Source organism: Scyliorhinus torazame, chromosome 1 (assembly GCF_047496885.1).
Source record: "Scyliorhinus torazame isolate Kashiwa2021f chromosome 1, sScyTor2.1, whole genome shotgun sequence".
NCBI classification, from domain to species: Eukaryota; Metazoa; Chordata; class Chondrichthyes; order Carcharhiniformes; family Scyliorhinidae; genus Scyliorhinus; species Scyliorhinus torazame.
Window position 1 is genome coordinate 150,418,146 of NC_092707.1, and position 17,095 is coordinate 150,435,240.

Sequence of the window (17,095 nt, forward strand, 5' to 3'; positions counted from 1 at the left end):
GACGGGTACTGGAGGGCCCGTCCAGAGCGGTCCTGGCACCTGAAGCACAACTTCAGCAGCCCAAAGCACCTCTCGACCACATCCCTGGTCACTGCATGGGCCTCATTGTAGCGGGTCTCCGTGTCGGTCTGTGGCCTCCGTATAGGCGTCATCAGCCATGACAGCAACGGGTATCCCTTGTCGCCCAGCAACCAGCCCCTCAGTCAAGGGGGGTGTCCCTCGAACATGGTGGGGATGAACGATTGTGCCAGGAGAAACGCATCTTGAACACTGCCCGGGTACCGGGCGCAGACACGCAGGATCTTCATCTGGTGGTCGCAGACCACCTGAATGTTTATGGAGTAGCTCCCCTTCCTGTTCATGAACACGTCCCTGTTCTCCGTTGGTGGCCGCATGGCAACGTGTATCCCATCGATTGCCCCCTGTACCATGAGTACCCTGTCCACGGCCGCGAATCCCGCTGCCCGGTCATTCTGGTAGGCCCGGTCCACAGGGAACTGGATGTAGCGGGCCGCAATGTCGTACACGGCATCAGTCACTGTGACGAATGTGATATAAAATAGTTACTTTAGAGATATTAGTTAATATAATGTAGAAATAAGCCACTTTGATTCTGGCAGGTAGAGACAAAGGATTTTAGACCGCATGGAAAGAGCAGGAAGAGGTGTGTCTATGAGATTGATGCTGCATTGATAGGGGCCAGAGAAAGGGATTGGAAGTGAGCCAATCAGAATAGATCAAACAAGTCAGGAGGGACATAGGATGACCTATGGGTGTCGAGTATGTGAAACTTGATGCCATTTGAATGTATGAGTACTGATCTCTTTGTCTGGGACCTACACTTAGTTCCCGGGGCTGCAGACAGCAACATGTTATCTGTATCACTGTGGACTAGGTAGCTTGCAAGCTGAATAAAATAACTTCTTTTTACTTGCAAATCCATCTCGACTTTTATTGAGGCCAGACTGACAGAGGAAAGAAATTTGGGATTCAACAACTGCACGGATGCACCGGAGCACCGATGCCCGGGAGATGCTGGACAGGTCCCCACTCGCCGACTGAAACGACCTCATGGCATAGAGGTTCAGTGTCACCGTAACATTGACGGCCACCGGGACAGCATGTCCTTCCCCTGTTCCACACGGTGCCAGGTGTGCCATCAGGTGGCAGATATGGGCAACGGTCTCCCGGCTCATCCGGAGTCTCCTCCTGCATGCCCTGTCCGGCAGGTCCTCGAAGGACATGCGGCACCGGTAGACACGAGGCCTCATCGGGCGCCTCTGGGGCCATGGCACCTCCTCCTCCACCTCCTCCTCTTCCTCCTCATCCTCCTCCTCCCCCTCCTCCTCATCCACATCAGTATCCTCATCCTGTGCCTCGCCCCCGTCGTTGTCCTCCTCCTTCTCCTGTGCCTGTCGGGCGGGTGGCCTGAGCGGGTTCCACCTGGGCCCCTGCAGCCCGTCCCTCTGCTGCAGCCACCGCTGCAGCTGCCTCTCTGAGCCGCCTGCGCCGATGCTGCCACAGGGCTTCATGCAGGGCATCGGACCGCACCACGACGGCCAACATCGCTGGCTGGTGCCCAAACATTGTGATCTGCAGGGGGTGGGGGGGTAGACAACAGGTTTAAGCATGGTGCATGGCCCCCTCCACAACCCTGTGACATAGGCTTCATGCCCACCCTGGTTGGCCAGTTGCGCCACGCTTGTGCCACCCACCCGCATGCACACCCACCCCTGGCCGCACCATCTGTGCCCCAACTCCTGTTGCCATTCCCTCATGATGGCGCCTCTGATGGATGGCAGGACCCTCACTGGGGGATGCCATGAGTGCGGCCCTGCACCTACCCGATGGTGGGTGCCGCCGGCTGGGTGGCCCGCCCCCCGGGGGGAGTGGGGTCCGGCACCCATCCGCACGGCTGGGGGCTCGCGCTCAGCCAGCGCCCAGGGTTGGTACCCATCAGCCTGGCCGCTGTAATGGCGGCCGTGGCTTAGGCACCGCCCTGCCAAGGCGGGCCGTCACCAGCCGGCGGGGCCGTGGGGAGCACGCCACCCCTCGAACCTGGAGGCCCTCGCCCCGTCACCCTCTCGCCCCCAGCCACGCCTGCGCCCGTCCCGCCACCCAGAGGTCCCCCCACGCCGACCCCCTCACCTCCTGCTCCGGATCATGAGCCAGCATGACTGGCTCACAACTTCTTTTTTTTAACAAATAATTTCATTGAGGTATTTTTTGGCATTGTGAACAGTTGCAGATAACAGAAATGTGCAAACATCACTATAAAACTAATACTTCAATCAAACCATACTGCACATGCCCGCTCCTCTCCCCTAGACACGACCCGCCTATTTATCCCTCCTACGCTACTCTAATCCCCCCCTCCCCCCTCTTCCCTCCTCCCCCCCCCCCCCCTGCTGACGTTCACTCTCCAACGAAGAAATCGATGAATGGTTGCCACCTTTGGGCGAACCCCAGTACATATCCCCTCAAGGCGAACTTAATTTTTTCCATACCCAGAAAACTTGACATGTCCGAAAGCCATAGTTCGGTCTTCGGTGGTTTTGTGTCCCTCCATGCCAGCAGTATCGCCGCCGGGCTATTAGGGAAGCAAAGGACAGAACATCTGCCTCTTTCTCCCCCTGGACTCCCGGGTCTTCCAAAACCCCGAAAATTGCCACCTCTGGACTCATCACCACCCTTGTTTTCAGCACCCGGGACATGACCCCCGCAAATCCCTCCCAGTATCCCCTAAGCTCAGGACATGCCCAAAACATGTGAACATGGTTCGCTGGTCCTCCCGCGCATCTAGCGCACTTGTCCTCTACCCCAAAGAATTTGCTCATCTGAGCTACCATCATGTGGGCCCGGTGAACGACCTTAAATTGAATCAGGCCGAGCCTGGCACATGTTGTGGTTGAGTTTACTTTACTCAGGGCTTCCGCCCATACCCCATCCTCCATCTCCCCGCCAAACTCCTCCTCCCATTTGAGTTTCAGCTCCTCCGTCTGGGACTCTTCCCCCTTCATGAGCACCTTGTAGATATCCGAGACTCTACCCTCTCCTCCTTCTCCTCTAGAGACTATTCTGTCCTGGATCCCGATTGGCGGGAGACGTGGGAAGGATGGGACCTGTCTGCGTACAAAGTCCTGCACCTGTAAGTACCTAAAGTCATTTCCCCCTACTAGCCCAAATTTCTTCTCCAAGCCCCTCAAGCTCGCAAAGCTCCCCTCCAGGAACATATCGCCCATCCTCCCCACCCCCGCCCGCCGCCATGTTCGAGACCCCCCATCCATGTTCCCGGGGCGAATCAATGGTTATCACATGTTGGAGCCCAGACAGATGCACCCCCCCCCCCACATGCCTCCTCCACTGGCCCCATATCCGCAGGGCCGCCCCACTCCGGGCTGGTGGAGTACCTGGCCGGCGCCAGCGGTAGGAGGGCCGTCACCAGGGCTGCCAAACTCGTGCCCCTGCATAAAACCGCCTCCACTCGCTCCCAGATAGACCCCGTACCCACCATCCACTTCCTTATCATGGCTATGTTAGCCGCCCAGTAGTAGTTGATCAGGCTCGGCAATGCCAGTCCCCCCTCGCTGCAGCTCTTTTCAAGCATCGCCTTCTTCACCCGCGGGGATTTTCCCGCCCAGACAAAGCTCATGATGATTTTGCCAGTCCTTTTGAAGAAGGACCGTGGGATAAAGATCGGGAGGTACTGGAAGATGAACAGAAATTTATGGAGGATTGTCATCTTTACAGTCTGCACCCCTGGGTCACGATTTTCAAAAGCATGTTAGAACGGCGCCGGCGTGACCTGGGGTCATGCCATCGGGACTTTGGCCCATCCGGGCCGCAGAATCGCCGGGGCCCCGGAGAATCGCTAAACGGACACCCTCCAGCGATTTTCCAGGCCGCTCGGTGCCGATCATGACCACGCCGTTTTGGCTTGTTGGGTGAATTGCAGAACGGCATTGGACCGGCATCACGCCAAAAATCGCCGGGAACGGGGTTTTCTGAACCGGCGCGGGCTGAGAGAATCCTGCCCGTGGTGTTTTTGCAGGAGACTCATTTGTGTGAAGGACCAGAACAGATTGCGGAAGGGGTGGGTGAACCAGACGTTTATAAATCTCTGTGAAGAATTGACGTGACGCGGCATGTGGCACAGTGGTTAGCACTGGGACTGCAACGCTGAGGACCCGGGTTCGAATCCCAGCCCTGGGTCACTGTCCGTGTGGAGTTTGCACATTCGCCCCATGTCTACGTTGGTTTTACCCCCACAACCCAAAGATGTGCAGGTTAGGTGGATTGGCCACACTAAATTGCCCCTTAATGGAAAAAAATAATAATTGGGTACTCTAAATTTATTTTAAAAAGAATTGACTTTAGGCAGTTTAATTATCTTTATTTAGAGAATAAAAGCATTCACATGTCAAAGATAGTACAAGACAGGTAGGTCCTTTCAGTGTACAATTTGTATAGTGAGAGCAAGATGGAATTCTTATCAAACCTGAAAGAGAAAGGTTAAAGTCCCTGGTGGAATTGTTTGTTCTATTTTATAAGTAATTACTTTTGATGATTGTGCATCTGTCGATAACTTTGCTCTTCTGTCCAATTCAATCTTCTGAGGGCAGCACAGTGTCGCAGTGGTTAACACTGCTGCCTACGATCCCGGCCCCGGGTTACTGTCCATGTGGAGTTTGCACATTCTCCCCGAGTCTGCGTGGGTCTCACCCCCACAACCCAAAGATGTGCAGGGTAGGTGGATTGGACACACTAAATTGCCCCACTTGTCTCTCAACTGCACATTCTGTAAGTTTTCGAATGTATTTTTTAAATCTTACGTTGCTCTCTTCCTCAACCTCCCCACCTCCAGTTTGGACCATTGAAGCAAACAATGATTATTAAATCTGGTGAATGCTTCACTGTGCAAGTACTTTGTGTCTTTAAACTCTTCTTGAATATAGTTTTCTTTGTCTGTGTGTTGTGCAATCCTATAAGGTCACTTCTCTATTGCATCAAAGTCTGATGACGGTTCCCTCTCTGAGACTGTAATGTGGAATTACATAGAATGTACAGCATAGAAAGAGGCCATTCAGCCCAATTAGATGTTGTTGGTGTTTGACTTCCGCATTAATCTCTCCCAATCCAGCTACCTAATTTCAGTTTTTCAGTATCACTGTCTATTCCCCTTCCTATTGTGTTATTTGTCAAGTTTCCTTTTGAAATCATCAAATGTATTTTGAAAACCACTTCCGAGGCGGGGAGTTCCACATTTTAAACACACTCTGAGTCAAGAATTTCTCATTATGTCTCTATTGGATTTAAAAGGAGCTGTATTGTATTTATGGCTCCCAATTCTGGATTGTCCCACAAATGGAAACTTACTCTCCTCATCTACCCTCTCCAACGCATTTGTGATTTTTTTTTTTAATAAACATTTTATTGAGGTATTTTTGGTATTGTAACAACAACAAAATAAACAATGTACATGAAACTATAAACACAGTGCAAAAGCCGACTCCCTTCCTTACAGGTCCCACCTTTATTAACCCCCTACTCTAAGCTAAATTAACCCCCCCCCCCCTTCTGCTGACGATTAATTTTCCGCGAAGAAGTCGACGAACGGTTGCCACCTCCGGGTGAACCCTAACAGTGACCCTTTCAAGGCGAACTTGATTTTCTCCAAACAGAGAAAGCTAGCCATGCCCGATAGCCAGGTCTCCGACTTCAGGGGCTTTGAGTCCCTCCAAGCTGATAGTATCCGTCTCCGGGGTGTTGGAAGCAAAGGCCAGAACGTCAGCCTCTTTCTCCTCCTGAATTCCCGGGTCTTCCGACACCCTGAAAATCACCACCCCTCGACTCAGCGAGAGGTGGCGACTTTGCAAACCCCTGCCAAAATCCCCGAAGCTTCGGACATGCCCAGAACATGTGGACATGGTTCGCTGGTCCTCCCGCACATTTTGCACACCTGTCTTCCAGCCCAAAGAATCTGCTCATCCGGGCCACTGTCATGTGAGCCCGGTGAACGACCTTGAATTGTATCAGGCTGAGCCTAGCATATGTTGCGGACGCGTTGACTCCATAGACCATCCTCTATCTCTCCTCCCAGCTCCTCCTCCCACTTGTGCTTCAGCTCCTCGGTCTGTGTCTCCTCTGACCCCATAAGTTCCTTGTAAATGTCAGAGATGCTCCCTTCTCCGACCCACCCTCTGGAAATTACCCTGTCCTGAATCCCCCTTAGTGGTAGGAGCGGGAAGGCTGACACCTGTTAACGTAGGAAGTCTGGCACCTGCAGATACCTGAATTTGTTTCCCTTCGCCAACCCAAACTTCTCCTCCAGCGCCCTCATACTCGGAAAGCTTCCCGCTATTAACATTTCCCCCATCCTCTCAATCCCTGCTCTCTGCCATATCCGGAACTCCCCATCCATACTTCCTGGGGCAAACCGGTGATTCTTACAGATTGGGGACCAGACCAATGCTTCCTCTGCTCCCACATGCCTCCTCCATTGCCCCCAGACTCTCAGGGCCGCCACCACCACGGGGCTGGTGGAGTACCATGCTGGCGGGAACGGCAGAGGTGCAGTTACCAACGCCCCCAGACTGGTGCCCTTGCATGAAGCCGCCTCCATACGCTCCCATGCCGACCACTCCCCCATCACCCACTTCCTGATCATGGCTATATTCGCCGCCCAGTAATAGTTACTAAAATTTGGCAGCGCCAGCCTGCCCTCTCCCCGTCTCCACTCAAGCATTACCTTCCTTACACGCGGGGTCTTGCCCGCCCAAATGAAGCCAGCGATCACTTTGTTGACCCGTTTAAAAAAGGACTGTGGAATAAAGATGGGGAGACACTGAAATACAAACAGGAATCTTGGGAGGACCGTCATCTTCACCGTCTGCACCCTCCCAGCCAGTGACAACGGAAGCGCGCCCCATCTCCGAAAATCATCCTACATTCGGTCTGCTAGCCGGCCAGATTTAATTTATGCAGCCGGTCCCATTCCCGCGCCACTTGAATGCCTGGTACCTAAAGCTTCCCCCTACTAATCTAAACGGCAGTTCCTCCAATCGCTTCTCCTGTCCCCTCGCCTGGACCGCAAACATCTCACTTTTCTGCATATTTAGCTTCTACCCCGAAAACCTTTTCTTTCCCTAGAATCCCCATGATTTCTTCCATCCCCTCTATTGGGTCCGATACATACAGAAGCAGGTCATCTGCATAGAGCGAGACTGTGTGCTCCACCCCCCCCCCCCCCCCCCTCCCCCCGGTACAGCCCCTTCTAGCCCCTTGAGGCCCTCAGAGCAATTGCCTACGGCTCTACAGCTGGTGCGAACAACAGTGGGGAGAGGGGGCATCCCTGTCTCGTCCCCCGGTGCAGTCTAAAATAGTCCGATGTCGTCCTATTCGTCCGTACGCCTGTCACAGGAGCCTGATACAGCAACCTGGCCCAGTCAATAAAGGCCCGCCCAAATCCGAACCGTCCCAATACCTCCCACAGATAATCCTGTTCTACCCGATCAAAAGCCTTTTCTGTATCCATTGCGATCACTACCTGCACCTCCCTACCTTCCGGGGGCATCATTGGCCTTCCCAATAATGTCCGGAACACAATCCTTAATCCTGGAGGACAAAATTATGGCCAGCAATTTAGCATCCACATTCAACAGGGATATTGGCCTGTAGGACCCACACAGCTCCAGGTTCTTGTCCCGCTTCAGAATCAGTGAAATCGTGGCCTGTGACATCGTCGGGGGCAACACCCCTCTTTCCCTTGCCGCATTGAACATCCTCAACAATACCGGCCCCAATATCCCAGAGAACTTTTTATAAAACTCCACTGGGTACCCGTCCGGCCCCGGGGCTTTACCCGACTGCATGGCCTTCAGACCCTCCACCATCTCTTCCAACCCGATCGGGGACCCCAGCCCTTCTACCAGCTCCCCGTCCACCTTTGGGAAATTCAGCCCTCCAAGAAGTACCTCATCCCCTCCGGCCCGTAGGGGGTTCCGACCTGTACAGCCTACTGTTGAAATCCCTAAACGCCTGATTCACCCCTGCTGAATCTCCAACCAGGTTCCCATCTCCGTCATTTACTTTCTCTATCTCCCTGGCTGCCTCCCTCTTTCTAAGCTGCTGCGTAAGCATTCTGCTGGCCTTCTCTCCATGCTCATAGATCGCCTCCCTCGCCTTTCTCAGCTGCTCCACCACCTTCCCTGTGGTTAACAAGCCGAATTCCGCCTGTAACCTCCACCGTTCCCTTAAAAGCCCTGCCTCTGGGGTTTCCGCATACCTCCTATCAATCTGTAGTGTCTCCTTTACCATTCAGTCCGTCTCTGCCCTGTCCATCTTCTCCCTATGGGCCCGTATCGAGATCAGCTCCCCTCTGACCAGCGCCTTCAGTGCTTCCCAGACCACCGCTGCTGAAATTTCCCTCGTGTCGTTGACCTGCAGGTAGTTCTGAATACATTTCCTCAGCCGCTCGCACACCCCTTCGTCAGCCAAATGTCCCACATCTAACCTCCAGTGCGGGCGCTGGTTACTGTCTTTACTGACCTGCAGGTCAACCCAGTGCGGAGCATGGTCTGAGATTGTGATCGCCGAGTACCCGTGTCCACCACTCCTGCCAGTAAGGCCCTGCTCAAAATGAAGAAATCGATCCGGGAGTACACTTTATGCACGTGTGAGTAGAAGGAGAGATCCTTCACCCTCGGCTGCCCAAATCTCAATGGATCCATCCCCCCCACCATCTGCTCCATGAACCCTTTTAGTTGCCTTGCCATTGCTGGGACCCTACCCGTTTTCGAGCTTGACTGGTCCAAGCCAGGGTCAATAACTGTGTTGAAGGCCCCTCCCATGAGCAACCTGTGCGAGTCCAGGTCCGGTATCTTCCCCAGCATCCTCTTTATAAACTTCACATCATCACAATTTGGCGCATATACATTAACTAATACCACCTGCACCCCCTCCAGTTTCCCACTGACCATAACGTACCGACCTCCCACATCTGAAACTATTCTACCCGCCTCAAACACCACCCGCTTATTGATCAGGATCTAGTCTTTGAGTCTAGTCCCGAGTGAAAGACCTGACTGACTCAGTCTTTCCTCAATCTAATCTGGTCAGTTACTCTAAGGTGCATCGCCTGCAACATTACCACGTCCGCTTTCAGTCCCCTAAGGTGCGCAAACACATGTGCCCTCTTGACCGGCCCATTTAACCCTCGAACATTCCAGGTGATCAGCCTAGTTGGGGGGCTCATTGCTCCCCCCCTTCGCCGATCAGCCATCTCCTTTATTGGGCCCGCCTCCAGCCCATGCTCCGCGCCTCCACTGGTCTGCCCCCAGGCAGCCTCCGCCCCCAACCTCCTCTCTGTCCCTTAGCCCAAGTCCCTCCCTCATCAGCAGAACATTTACACCCCCTCCCCCCCACTTAGTAACAACACTCTGTAACCCAACCCCTTTAATAAACCGAACATATGCACACACCCCACTGCGCTTCCGTGAGCTAGCCCACCCAGCTAGCTTGGTGGCCCCCATCCCTGGCGCCGGATAGTCTCCCACCTATTGTTCCCCCCCCCACTCATACAAACATACTCCAACATCAAACAATCCCCACACAAGTGCCCGACAGATAAACACCAAGATCTACACACCTCAATCCCACAACAGTGCAAATGAAAACTTTAACTCACTCAGCTGGTCCTAAATCAATGCAAAAGGCATTACAAACAGCTTCCACAAAATGAAAAATGAGAAACTTTTTTTTAAAAAAAAGAACAGAAAAACAAAAAAACAAAACAAGAACCTTTCTAACAAAGGTTCTCAGTTCACCACCAGTCCTTTCCTTTTCGCGAAGTCCAGCGCGTCCTCAGGCGACTCAAAATAAAAGTGCTGCTCCTCGTGCGTGATCCAGAGACGGGACACATACAACAGTCTGAACTTCACCTTTTTCTTAAAAAGGATCGACCTAATCTGGTTGAAGCCTGCTCTTCTCCTGGCCACCTCCACACTCAGGTCTTGGTAAACCCACACGATACTGTTGTCCCACTTACAGCTCCGTGTCTGCTTGACCCACTGTAGAATGCGCTCCTTATCCAAGTACCTGTGGAATCACACCACCATGGCCCTCGGGGGATCTCCCATTCACGGCTTCCTCGCGAGTGCTCTGTGAACCCTGTCCACCTCCCAGGGCCAGGAGAATGCCCCATCACCCAGCAGCTTCTCAAACATGTCCGCGATGTATGCCCCAGCGTCCGCTCCTTCGGGCCCCTCTGGGAGCCCAACGATTCTCAAGTTATGCTATTCTCTGGGTCCTCCACCTTCTCCAGGAGCTTCTTCTGCTGGTCTCTCAGCATCCCCACCTCCAACTCCACCGCAGTTTGATGTTCCTCCTGCTCAGCCAGCGCCTTCTCTACCTTCTGGATCGCCCGATCTTGGGCGTCCAATCTAAGCTCCAGCCACTCAATTGACTCTTTTATCGGGTCCAAGCAGTCCCGTTTCTGCTTAGCAGAATACCTGAATACCTGACCGGCGACAACGGCAGTGGCGCCAACAACAAACCCCTCAAGCACGGCCCCCTACACTTGCCGCCTCCACACGTCCCCAAGCCGACCTCTCCTCCACAGCCCATCTCCTCACCATCGCAATGTTTGCAGCTCAATAATAATTTATCAAATTTGGCAATGCCCCCCCCGGCCCCCACACTCCAGAAAAGCCCGCCGCACCGCGGGATCTTCCCCTCCAACACAAAACCCGAGATCAACCCATTAACTTTACTGAAAAACGACTACGGGTCAAAAATGGGGAGTTTCTGAAAAACGAACAGAAACCTTGGCAACACCGTCATTTTAACAGTCTGCACCCGCCCTGCCAACAACAACAGCAAAACATCCCAGCTCCTGAAATCCACCTTCATCCCCCCCACCAATTGAGCCAAATTCAATCTATGCAGCTGGGCCCAGCTCTGAGCGACCTGGATACCGAGGTAGCTAAACCTCGTCCCCACCACCCTAATGGCATCTCGCCCAACCTCCTTTCCTGCCCCCTAGCATTGATCGGAAATACCTCGCTCTTTCCCATGTTCAATGTATACCCCGAAAACCAGCCAAATTCATCCAAAATCCCCATGATCCCCCCAATGCAGCCCAACGGGTCCAAAATATATAACAGGGGCCTATTCTGCTGAGCCAGACAAGGAGAATGAGAAGCTGGGGCAAACGGGGATTGTCCACCCTGAGCAGGACATGTACAGTTTCAATGGGACTGTTATTCAGCCCATAAAGCAGGCGGTTTGAATTCCAGTTTTGGTGGGGTGGAGATGGGAGATGACTCCTGGAAGAAAATGACTGCTGATGCAGCACTGTGGGGCTGAGCTGCTTATAGCTTTTGGGTCTTCCAGAGGCTGGGGTGGGTCTATCCTCAGTCTGTGTGGGCTCGGTGCTCCGAGCTAACAGAACAATTAAAGTACTGGGCTGGATTCTCCGTGACATCACTCCGAAATCGCGAAACGCAATCGGCCAGAGAATCGGCTCCGACGGCGAAATCGGGCTAGACGGCGGTTTTGTGCCGAATCGGAATTCTCCAGACCCCCCAACTTGATGAAATCGCGGTGCCCGGCGCGTGGTCCAGAAGTACAGTACGCATCTCATTATTTGCCCTGATTTCCGGGGCCTCGGCGATTCTGCGCCCCGGTGGGCCGATTTCCAATCGGCGTGTTTCGAACCACCATTTAAAAATCATGAAGACGGCGTGCTGGCTGAGGCGGCTCTGAGAGGAGGTAGGAGGTGGCGTGGGGGGACTGCAGGCTCCCGTATTGGACACTGGCTATGCTTTCGGTGGGTGGGGGGGGAGGGGGGCCTGCCAGGGCCGGGGAAGGGGCGGGGAAGGGGGGGACAGGCCGAACAGCTGGGACTCCCCTGACAGGACAGGGGCGGTGCCCAGGCACTGAGTGCCATTACGGTGGTCATCTTGTTGGCCACCCATCCCGGCCCCTGGGTGGACGCCGAGAAAACGGCCGTATGGGTGGGTGGCACAATTTGTGATCCCCGACATGTTCGAGGGACACCCTCCCTGGCTGCGGGGCTGGTTGCTGGACGACAGGGGTTACCTGTTGCGGTCGTGGCTACAGATGCCTATACGGAGGCCACAGACCGATGCGGAGACCTGATACAATGATGCCCATTGTGCGACCAGGGGTGCGGTCGAGAGGTGCTTCGGGGTGCTGAAGATGCACTTCAGGTGCCTGCACCGCTCTGGAGGGGCCCTCCAGTACGAGGCCAGGAGGGTCGGATGCATCGTTGTGGTCTGCTGCGTCCTCCACAATGTAGCCCAGCTGAGGGGCGATGTGCTGGAGGAGGATGAGGAGCAACGGCAGGCCTCGTCAGACAAGGAGGGTGACGGGGAGGGGACAATGAGCGGGAAATGGGGGCTGGCCAGGCTGGGAGGCCGCAGAACGAGACTGCCAGGGCCAGAAATCCAGGGAAAAGGGTGTTATTAACACTCTTTCCCCTTGCTTTCTGTGGCTAGAACATAGAACATAGAAAAATACAGCACAGAACAGGCCCTTCGGCCCACGATGTTGTGCCGAACCTTTGTCCTAGATTAATCATAGATTAACATTGAATTTACAGTGCAGAAGGAGGCCATTCGGCCCTTTGAGTCTGCACTGGCTCTTGGAAAGAGCACCCTACCCAAACTCAACACTTCCACCCAACATCAAGGGCAATTTTGGACACTAAGGGCAATTTATCACGGCCAATCCACCTAACCCGCACATCTTTGGACTGTGGGAGGAAACCGGAGCACCCGGAGGAAACCCACGCAGACACGGGGAGGACGTACAGACTCCGCACAGACAGTGACCCAAGCCGGAATCGAACCTGGGACCCTGGAGCTGTGAAGCAATTGTGCTATCCACAATGCTACCGTGCTGCCCTTGAGAACAAATAAATCTACACTATCATTTTACTGTAATCCATATACCTATCCAATAGCTGCTTGAAGGTCCCTAATGTTTCCGACTCAACTACTTCCACAGGCAGTGCATTCCATGCCCCCACTACTCTCTGGGTAAAGAACCTACCTCTGATATCCCTCCTATATCTTCCACCTTTCACCTTAAATTTATGTCCCCTTGTAATGGTTTGTTCCACCCTAATCTTACGGAATTTGGCCATTCAACTGGCAATATGAATGGTGGTGTAGTGGCTATTTTATTACACTAGTAATACAAGAGTTCATGAGCTAATGAATTCAAATCCCACCATGGGTAGCTTGGAAATTTATATTCAGTAAATTAAATAAATCTAGAATTTGAAAAATAATTTAAGTTACAATAATTAGTATATTGCTAGGTTGTCATTAAACCTGGTCCACTAATGTAGTGTTTTTCAAACTTTCTTCCTGGGACCCACTTTTACCAGCCGGCCAACCCTGGGGACCAACGGCACATTTCACTTACCTTTAATTAGGTCCTAATGAGTCACTGGGGGCTAACATTTTAAAAAATAACAAATACACAAGATCGTATTTCCTTCAAGAAATTTCAACTGAGGCAATCAAATATGCAGACAGAAAGTGCTGGAAAGACTCAGCAGGTCTGCCAATATCTGTGGAGAGAGAAACCGAGTTAATGTTTCGAGTCTATGTGACTCTTCAGCAAATCAAAACTCTGCAGTCCTTCCACATCCAGTTATGAATGTTGGTGACAATTAAACAATTATTGGGAGGAAGAGTCTCCATGAATATCCCCAACCTCGGTAATGATGAATGCTGCACATCGGTACAACAAGACTGAAGCATTGGCTTTTCTGGCTGAAGTTGGTTGCAGAGCGGATCTTGGCATCCTCCTGGGGTCCCTGTCATCACAGCCTGTATTCAGCCAATTCAATTCACTTCACGTGATATCAAAAAAACAACTGAGCGCGTTGGACACAACAAAGGATGTGGGTCCTGACAACATCCTGACACTAGCGCTGAAGACTTGTGTTCCATGTCTAGCCATACCCCTAGCCAAGCTGTTCCAGTACATGCACCTATATAGATATCAGAACAATGGGTCAATCCCTGCAAAAGAATGCTGTTCTTCAGTGGAATAGCTTTGGGAACTGTTACATTTCCAAGCGGGCCTGAAGCAACCCAGGACGCAGTCTCTCAAGTCGCAGAATCATAGCACAGGAGGAAAATGTTCCTCCCATTGTGGCATTGCCAGCTCTAAGCAATCTGCCATCTAGAAGGACAAGGTGAACGCCACCACCTGCAAATCCTCCTGAAAGTCACACACCATCCTGACTTAGAACTCCCTCCCTAACAGCACTGTGTTTGTACCGACATCACATGAACTACAGTGGTTCAGGAAGGTTATTCAGCACCACTTTCTCAATACAATTGGGGATGGTCAATAAATGATTAACTTGCTGGCATAGTCCACATCCCATGAATGAATTTGAAAAATATTTAGAGGCAGTCCCTGCTCTTTCCCATACACATGCCTTTCAAGGATAAATCCAACTGCTTTTCAAAGTTACGATTGAACCCACTTCCATCATCCATTCCAGATGCTGCAACTCAGTCTTTAAAAAATAAATTCTCATCTCCTTTGATAATTCTGTTGCCAGTTATTTTAATTCTGTGTGGTTTGGTTACTGGCTGAGCTACTGGTGCAAGCTCATCTATTTCAGCCTTCCATTGTTCAGTATGGATGGTCCAATAATCTATAGTCATGGTGATTTAACCTTTCTCAAATGGAAATATTGTCATCCTGCACCACTGAACGTGACCTCTAGATGTTCCTGTCGGAGTTTGTTTGCACCGAGGTTGTGAGTTTGATTTGCTTTTGTCTTCGCTTTCTTGGGAAAAGATTTGCTGAAGGATTGCAAAGAGGTGAAGTGCATCTCCTTCAGTATGGTCACCTCCTGGGCCTGCCGCATGCTTGTGACCATCTTGGGATTCTGAAAGCATCTCTCCTTAGCCCAGGCTCTGGTTGCTCTTCTCAGCTTGTTGGGAATCCTCCCTAAGTGCTACATTATTCTATTAAAACCTTACTGAAACACAATGCATTTTTGTATCCAGGACTACACAAAAAAAAGTTGCCTAGTATCCCAACGGTGGGATGGTTATGGGTGTTGGTGTGACAGAGGGTGATGGCTGGAATGGGGACAGTTCTTCTAATTTTGACTTAATGTTTATGCAACTATTTTTTTAATGCTCCAATACCTTTCTCTCCTCTCCCAAAAGGTACTGTTCCATGCGCCCTGACTCTCACTAGTTAACAATTCTTTCATTTTCTCTCTCACCTTTCTTTTCTTTTTCTATGATTTCTCCCTTTCCGTCTCTCTCATCTCTAACCTTCTCTCACCCCTCCCTTTAAATTATCTCTCACTTGCTCACTTTCTCTTTCATATTTTCCATCTCTATTTCCATTGAGCACAGGGTAACGTCCCTTTTTAACATGGTCCCAGCATCAAGCACGTTGAGCCATTACTGGGATTCCACTGTTTCTTGGTCCTTCACTCTCTGTCCATCCCAATTATTTTGAGGCTAAGTAACCCAGTGCTAATTTAATGGGCTATTTTGGAACAGAACTGATAGTATTATTAGAAAATGACTCAAGTCGCAGTCTGAATGGCTCTGGAACTAATTTAGGCGAAAATGTATTGGTGGATTTCAAGCATTTAACTACCAAGGCTATCTTTGTGTGTCTCGAGTTGTAATCCCAGCACAAGCTACTTGGTAGTTTTTATGTAGTTCATTACAAGAGTTGTTTGTGTCGTGACGTTGGGTGGTTGATTGTCAAATTGAATCTCCTGAGGCAGCACGGTGGCATAGTGATTAGCACTGCTGCCTCACGGTGCCGAGGTCCCAGGTTCAATCCCCGGCTCTGGGCCACTGTCAAACTTTGTGTGAAGATTGCACATTCTCCCTGTGTCTGCGTGGATTTCACCTCCACAACCCAAAGATGTGCAGGGTAGGTGGATTGGCCACGCTAAATTGCCCCTTAATTGGAAAAATGAATTGGGTACTCTAAAAATTTTTTTTTTTATTGAATCTCTTGCCTCCTTCCATTCTGATTTGCATTGAATATCAGCTCTTCCAACTCTTGTTCTGCAGGTTCATTTGAATTCCTTGTGTTAACCCAAAGTACCTCAACACAGCCAGATATATGTTTCAAAACTGGTTCTGTGATGTGTTGTATAGTACAAGGCCCACCTGAAGTAAAGTTTAATGCAGCCTCATTGCAGAAAGCCTCAAAGTTGCAGAGCCATTTATAGTCCTGCAATCACATTCTCCAAAACTTGATATTAAATCTTAGATCCTCACTTTTAATAGAGGTTGGTTAGGCTGGGGTTGTTTTCCATCGAGCAAGAAGGCTCAGAAGAACCGGATTGAGATGTTCAGAATTATGAGGGACATAAGAGGGTGGCACAATGGTTAGCACTGCTGCCTCACAGCTCCAGGGTCCTGGGTTCAATTCCAGCCTCGGGTGACTGTCTGTGCGGAGTCTGCACGTTTTCCCTGTGTCTGCGTGGGTTTCCCCCGGGTGCTCCGGTTTCCTCTCACAGTCCAAAGATGCGCAGGTTAGGTGGATTGGCCATGATAAATTGCCCCTTTGTGTCAAAATGGTTAGGTGGGGTTTTCAGGTTTGAGGATAGGGTGGAGGTGTGGGCTTGAGTAGGGTGCTCTTTCTAAGGGCCGGTACAGGTTTGATGGGCCGAATGGCCTCCTTCTGCACTGTAGGGTAGATAGAGGTTTTGTCAGGGAGCAGAGATTAAGTTTAGGGGCAGGAGGGGATTTGAGGGGAAACCTCTTCATCCAGAAGGTGGTGGAAATCTGGAACTGTGCCTGAAAAGGGTGGTAGAGGTGAGATCCTCACAACATTAAAGAAGCATTTCGATGGGCACTTGAAATGCAATAGCGTACAAGGCTACGGACCAAGTGCTGATAAATGGAATTAGGAGAGGTACTGGATGGCTGGTGTAGACACAATGGGACGAAGAGCCACTTTCTGTGCTGTAAAACTCATGACTATAAATGTGGCAGAGCATTTTTCACTGTACAATGGCAGCACAATTTCCTTTCCGAGAGAATGGATGTGATATAACAAT